This window comes from Phyllostomus discolor, chromosome 6 (genome assembly GCF_004126475.2).
Source record: "Phyllostomus discolor isolate MPI-MPIP mPhyDis1 chromosome 6, mPhyDis1.pri.v3, whole genome shotgun sequence".
Lineage (NCBI taxonomy): Eukaryota > Metazoa > Chordata > Mammalia > Chiroptera > Phyllostomidae > Phyllostomus > Phyllostomus discolor.
This window is the reverse complement of record NC_040908.2, coordinates 81226285-81234460: the sequence shown is the minus strand read 5'-3', so window position 1 is coordinate 81234460 and position 8176 is coordinate 81226285.

Genomic DNA, 8176 nt, shown 5'->3' with positions numbered 1-8176 from the left:
GGGCTATGCATTCTGAGGTTATTTATTCACCCTGAAGCCCACACACCAGATATTCACCTGGAAAGGCACAAGCTGGATCCTGAGGTTCACCTGCTTCCCCTCAGTATGTGTAACAGTCAAAACAGCCAATTCTTCTGGGGAATACAGGTTCACAGAGGAAAATAATGAAAACCTAAAGAGTACAAGTCTTTTTTTTTATAAATGGCATTTTACATGTTTTTTTAAAGATTTTATTTATTTATTTTTAGGGAGGGAAGGGAGGGAGGGAGAGAGAGAGAGAGAGATAGAGGGAGAGCGAGAGGGAGAGAGAGAGAGAGAAACATCAATGTGCAGTTGCTGGGAGTTATGGCCTGCAACCCAGGAATGTACCCTGGCTGGGAATCGAACCTGGGACACTTTGGTTCCCAGCCCGCGCTCAATCCACTGAGCTACACCAGCCAGGGACAACTCTTATTTTTTAAAAAGATAAAGTATAGAAGGTAAAACAATTAAAAGACTAGAAAGAACAAAAATGTAAAGTAACTATAATAATGACTCTCTAAGAGATAAGAAAGGATATTGGTGCATGAAGTGAGAACATACAGTTATAAAGAAGAGACTACTGGGAATTTCAGTATGAAACACATCATAGTTGAAATAAATAGCTCAATAGACGAGTTGAATAACAGAGTAGATTCAGCTAAAGAATAAACAGGCAAACTAAGATGGGAGTGATGCTAAATGATGCCATAAAGGACTAAAGAGTTGTAAAATATAAAAAAATTAAGAGCTATGATACATAGAAGTAAAAATATGAATACACATTTAATAGGAGTCATGTAAAGAGAGAAAATGAACAGAGGGGAGGAAATATTTCAAAGAATAATAATTGAGAACTTCTCCAAACTAAAGAAAGTTTAAAGGCCTCAGACTGAAAAGGCTCGTGTTATACCAAACAGGAAAGATTAAGGGGTATAAAAAGAAAGGCTAGACATATTATAGAGTAACTTAAGATCAAAACTGAAGATTAAAATGTTTAATTCTTGCAAAAAGAGAAAGGCAGAGAACTACATATGAACAATAATCAAATTAACATCAGACTTTTCAACAGTGATCTTGAACACAAAAATATATTTAGTGTTTTGGAAAAAAGAAAACTTTTAAACCTAGTATTTTATATTGAAATATTAAATATATTTTTTTAAGATTTTATTTATTTATTTTTAGAGAGAGGGGAAGAGAGGGAGAAAGAGGGAGAGAAACATCAATATGTCGTTGCCTCTCATGTGCCCCCTACTGGGGACCTGACCTGGCCCTGCAACCCAGACATGTGCCCTGACTGGGAATGCAACTGGCGACCCTTTGGTTCGCAGGCCCAAACTCTGTCCACTGAGCTATACTAACTAGGACTAAATATATTTAAGTATAAGATCAAAATAAAGGATAGTAAAAGGCAAGTGAGACCTCAGTATATTCCCTGTGGAAAACTCTTGGGGGAGTTTTCCTCCAGCAAGAAGAAGCATAAGTTAAGGAATATGCTGGGAAATATATGGGTAAATAAGAAAAAAGAAAGAATAAGAAAGCAGGACTGCAGCCATAACAATCTGGAAGTAAGATTTTCACAAACCTAACATGGTAAGATAAGAATCATCATAAAGTGAGAGGTACATGTTGTAGTCCATATTCAGGGAAAGCAAAAAAGTGTCATTTATTTCAAAACTGAAGTAAAAAGGGTCACTGGAGGTAAGGCAAGCACCAGGAAATTTTTAAAATATGGAATGAAATAACTTTGATCAGTCAGCTTTTGTGGGGCTATGCTACAGTAACAAGCAACCCCATCTCAGTGGCTTGCAACAACAAAGGTTTATTTCTCATCCAGATATTGCTGCAGGCCAACCACTGCAGGTGTGTTTTGCACATCTTCTCATTCCAGGACTCAGCTGAAGGAGTGGGTCTTATCTCACTCAGCCTCATGGTTGAGACAAAGGTACAATAGAGGAACAACAAGAATGTACCTAAAGCTTCTGCTCAGAAACCAGGGATTGATCTTTTTATTTATTTTTCAAGCAAATCTCAAGTCATGATTCATATTAATGAGGTAGAAAAGTATAATCAACCCACAGGGAAATGCTGCAAGTCACATCACAAAAGGTAGAATGTATAATCCCCTTGTAGGGAGTGCAGTAACGTCTTTGAAATCAGGAAAACTCACTCTAATTAATGAAAGGTGTAAAATGAGAGGGAGGTAGAAAATTATATAAGACATGACAAAAGATAGCAGAAAGAATATTAAAATAAGTAAAAATATAACAAAGATAAAGAATCACATATATATTGAGTTTTCTTAAAAAGCAAAACCCAGTAATATGTTTTCTATAAGAGATATATTTAAAAACAAAATTTAGCTTTTCAGCCCAAATGAGATGGTGTAGACCTATTTCCCTGCTCCACCCCCACAAGTGCAACTATAAAGCCTGGTAGTAATGCCAGAAGCAGCCAAAGAAAAACTGAAATATAGTAGGAAGGTAAGCTGGTTTGTGGCCTGAGGACCAGAGAAGCAAACCTCAGGGCAGCTCTTGTCTCCCATACAATAGGAGAAGGCAACCAGACCCACCATTTCCTAAACTCCAAGCTAGCAAGAGAAAGCAGCCTAGTGGGCTCATTCCTTCCCCCAAATCAAATAGGAGTTCCTCTGATAACATCGGATAACTCCAACACCACCAGCAAGGGGGCTTGATGGGGAGTCACACCAGTCATAAGCACCTGGGAAAAGTATTCCCTTTCCTTGCAGGCCTGAGGAACCCCCTATCTGCCCACCTGCCCACCTGCCAGAAACATCCCAGATCCTGACTGGGGAAACCCTTTCCACCCCTGCAGACAGCATGGACCTGGACCAGATACACCAAGCAGACCAAAATAACACAGGAAAGGTTCTGAAAACCACACTCTAATTGGAATATCCACCCACAAAAGTAGGCCAGGATCTGTGTGCTGGCTACCTGCTAAATTTAAAGAGTTTAAAGAAGCCTGAGTCTCATAACATAATGTAAAATGTCTAGGAGATTTAAAAATCACCTGCCATGCTAAAAGTCAAGAAAATAATCACAATTCAAATAAGGAAAGGCAATCAACTATACCAACACAAAGATGGATCAAATGTTGGAATTATCTGACAAGATCATTGTTCCAAAGAAGCTATAATAAAAATGCTTCAATGATCAATTATGAGTTCTGTTTAAACAAATAAAAAGTAGAAATTTTTAGCATAGATTAAACTGATAAAAATAAGAACAAATTGGCATTATAAAATAAAAATACAATAACAGAAGTTTTTTTAATAAACATCACTGGATATGCTCAGTAGTAGAGTGCAGATGACAGAAGAAAAATCAGTAAACTTGAGGACAATATATATACATATAAACAGATTTCACCCAATCTGAACAACCAAGAGGAATATAGTTTGAAAAAATGAACAGAGCTTCAGGAAAATGCAGAGTAATACAAAAGATTTAACATTCACATTATGAGAGACCCAAAATAAAAGGGGGAAGAAAGTAGGGTTGAAGGAGTGTTAAAAAAAAATGGCTGAAAACCCTTCAAATATGGCCAAAGATACAAACCTATAGACTCAAGGAGCTCAACAAACCCCAAAAAGAATAAACTCAAAGAATTCATGCCAAGAGCTGGGGCAGAGAGGACAGTGGCAAGGGAGTGGACTGGGTGGGCAAGATGGAGGCTGGCAGACTGGGTGGTCCCACTTTCACCTGAGGATTAGCCAGGAGGAACAACTAGGAAGCAAGCCAGACCGTGCAACCCAGGGTTCCAGCATAGAGAAAGAAAGCCTCAAAACCTCTGTTAGTAAAAGTCTGTGGGGGCTGCAGTGGTGGGAGAGGCTTTCAGCCTCACAACAGAGTTCGTTGGAGAGACCCACAGGATCCCAGAATGTACACAAACCCAGCCACCCAGGAATCAGCACCAGAAGGGCCCAATTTGCTTGTGGGTAGCAGGGAAAGTGATTGGAGGTGGAGTGAGAGCCAAGCAAGCAGCAATGTTTCCTCTCTGACTCCTCCCCCATATACAGTACCACAACTCAACCAAGTGGGTTGTCCCACCCCAGTGAATACCTAAGGCTCCCCCTCACTGACAATGTAACAGGTGCAACAAGGTAAAGAAATATGGCCCAAATGAAAGAACAAACCAAAACTCCAGAAAAAGAACTAAGTGATAAGGAGATAGCCAAACTATCAAATGCAGAATTCCAAACACTAGTGATCAGGATGCTCACAGAATATGTTGGGAACAGATGCAAAATAGAGGAAGAAGTGAAGGCTATACAAAGTGAAGTAAAGAAAAATCTATAGGAAAGCAATAGTGAAGGGAAGGAAACTAGTACTCAAATCAATGATTTGGAATAGAAGGAAAAAATAAACATTCAACCAGAACAAAATAAAGAAACAATTAAAAAAAATGAGGAGAGCCTTAGGAACCTCTTGGACAACTTTAAACATTCCAACATATGAATCAAAGGAGTGCCAGAAGGAGAAGAGGAAGAGCAAGAAATTGAAAACTTATTTAAAATAATAATGAAAGAAAACTTCCCCAATTTGGTGAAGGAAATAAGACTTCCAGGAAGTCCAGGAAGCTCAGAGAGTCCCAAAGAAGTTAGACCCAGAGGGGAACACATCAGGACACATAAAAAATAAATTACCCAATATTAAAGACAAGGAGAGAATCTTAAAAGCAGCAAGAGAAAAGGAGACAGTTACCTACAGAGGAGTTCCCATAAGACTGTCAGCTGATTTCTCAAAAGAAACCTTACAGGCAAGAAGGGGCTGGAAAGAAGCATTCAAGGTCATGAAAGGCAAGGACCTACATCCAAGATTGCTCTATCCAGCAAAGCTTTCATTTAAAATGGAAGGGCAGATAAAGTGCTTCCCTGATAGGGTCAAGTTAAAGGAGTTCATCATCACCAAGCCCTTACTATATGAAATGTTAAAGGGACTTACCTAAGAAAAAGAAGATAACCAAAACTATGATCAGTAAAATGACAACAAACAACTATCAATATCTGAACTTAAAAACTAAAACAAACTAAGCAAACAACTAGAATAGGAAGAGAATCACAGAAATGGAGATCACATGGAGGGTTATCAGTGGGAAGGGGAGAGAGGGAGATTGGGAGGAAAAGGTACAGGGAATAAGAAGTATAATTGGTAGGTACAAAATAGACAGGGGGAGGTTAAAAATAGTATAGGAAATGGAGAAGCCAAAGAACTTATATGTATGACCTATGGACATATATTAAGGGGGGGGGGATGCTGGTGGGATGGGGGATACAGGGCAGAGGGAGATGAAGGGGAGAAAAAATAGGACAACTGTAATAACATAATCAATAAAATATACTTAAAAAAGAAATTCATGCCAAGAAAGTTCATAATTAAACTTCTGAAAACTGAAGACATATTTAAAATCTTGAAAGCAACCAGAGAAAAATGACACATTGCCCATAAGGGAACACCAATTGAAATAACAGCAGATATTTTATGCAAAACCATGTAGGCCAGAAGGATGTCACATTTTTCAAGTGCAATTTTATATCCAGTGAAAAGTATCCTTCAGGAATGAAGGGAAATAAGATATTCTCAGACACAGGAAAACAAAAAGAATTTGTCCCTATTGGACTCCAGACCCACATTTAGAGATTGACTAAAGGAATGTCTTCAAAAAGGAAGAAAATTAGGAAAGAAAGAATCTTGGAGCATCAGGAAGGAAAAAAGAAGAATAGGAAAAAAACACAGAAATATTGGTGCATCCAAAAGATTATTCTTTTCCTCATGAGTTTATAAATATAATAAAGATGTCAATTCTTTCCAAACTGATCTGTAGGTTTAATGCAATTCCTATCAAAATTGTAACATAGAACCAGTGTGTGGTGGGGTGGGGGGGTGTATCTTACAGAGATAGAGAGAGAGATTATAAGAAATTGGCTCCCATGACTGTGGAGGCTGAGAAGTCCCAAGACCTTCAGTTAAAAAACTGGAAATTCAGTAGTTTTGCTACAGTCTAAGTCCAAAGACAGGAGAAGACTAAAATACCAACATGAAAACACTCAGGCAGAGATTTTTGAGAAAATTCTCCCCCACTCAGTCTTTCTGTTTTATTTGGGCATTCAATGGGTTGGATGAGGCCAATCCACTTTGGATGAAGACAAGCCGCTTTACTCAGTCTAGGAATTCAAATGTTAGTCTCATCCAAAACACCCACAGACCCATGCAGACATACCCAGAATATGTTTAATCAAATATTTGGGCACTCTGTGGCCCAGTCAAGGTGACACATAAAATTAATCATCACAGTAAACAAGCTGATTTTAAAATGTATACTGAAAAGCATAGGCCCTTGAAAAGCTAAAATGATTTTGACAAAGATGAATCAAGTGGGAAAAATCACTCTACCTGATATTAAAACTTACTATATAGCACTAGTAATGAGGACAAAGTGGTATTGGCAGAAGGATAAACACATGAATCAATAGAACATAATAGATAACCCAGAAATAGACCTACACAAATATGTTCAACTGATTTTTAGCAAAGGTACAAAAGCAATTCAGTGGAGAAAGAACAGCCTTCTCACAAAATGAGGCTGGAGTAATTGGACATCCATAAGTAAAACATGAACCTTGAACTAAACCTCATACGTTATACAAAAATTAATTCAAAATGAGCCACAAATTTAAGTGTATAGTGTAAAACTATACAACTGCTAGAAAAAAATGTAGAAGAAAATCCTCTGGTTCTAGGGCTGGGTTAAGAGTTTTTAGATTTTATATCAAAAGCACAGTCTATAGAAGAAAAATTTGATAAATTGGACTTCTTAAATATTAAAAAAATTTTCTATGATATCCGTGTAAAGATCATAAAGACAAACTAAAGACTGAGGAATATTTACAAACCACACATCCAACAAATGACTAGTATATAGAAAACATAAAAATCTCTCAAAATAGAAAGCACACACACATGAAAACACACATGTGCATGCATGTACTGGTTAGATAACATGAGCAAACACTCACCAAAGAGGCCAGATGATATGTAACCACATGAAAAGATGTTCAGCATCATTAACCATCACAGAAATGCAAATTAAAACCACAATGAGATATCACTATACTCTGTTCATAATGACTAAAATAAAGAGCAGGAACAACACCAAATGCTGCTGAAGATGTGGATCACTCCAACACTGTGGTGGGAATGTAAAACAGGATAGCCACTGTGGAGAATAGTTTCTTATAAACTAACCATGCAATTACCATACAACCCTGAAATTCTACCCTTGGACATTTATTCCAGAGAAATAAAAATTTATGTTCACACATACACAAAAAAACTGTAAAAGACCATAAAAGACAAATGTAAAAGACCGTTCTGCGTGGCGTGGGCTCAGCTCTCACTCAGAGATGCACAGGACCCATGCCCACGGATAGGTTCTCCTGTGGGGAACCAGGCCTGCATTGTACCTAGGCAGCTTTGAGACTTGCTTTTGCTAAAACTCCCTCACCCTGAATTGAGACAGCAAGCACTTACTGTAACTTCTTAAACCTTTCAAGGAGGAGTGTAACCGGTTCAACTACTTTTCCCTTTTCATTTGCAAATATCCTTCTTCTGTGATGTGGTTAGTGGCACTGGCTCCTTTGTTTTCTGTAAAAGGTAACCACCTAGAGCCAACCTCTGCATAGTAAATGAGGACCATCATGTAATGTGCTGAGAAAAGAAATAAAGGCTTGTCATGGCAGAGGCCACAGCTTTTGCTCCTTTTGACAGCAAAGCCACCTGCCCTTTTCCTCCACAGGACTCAGTAGTCCATGTGAATTTCTCTCCCCCATACACAATGTAGCAGACCCCACAAGCTGGTGTCCACATCGCACAAATATTCATAACAGCTTTGATTGTAATAGCCAAACACTGGAATCAGTTCAAATGCCATGAATGGTCAGACAAACTGAAGTTACATATATATGATGGAATAGTGCTCAGCAGTAAAAAAAAAGAATGAACTATGAGTACATGCAACAACTTGGATAAATCCCCAGGGAGTTACACTAAGTGAAAAAAGTCAATCCCAAAATACTACATACTATACGATTCCATTTATATTACTGATTTTCAGTGACAGATTAGTGGTCACA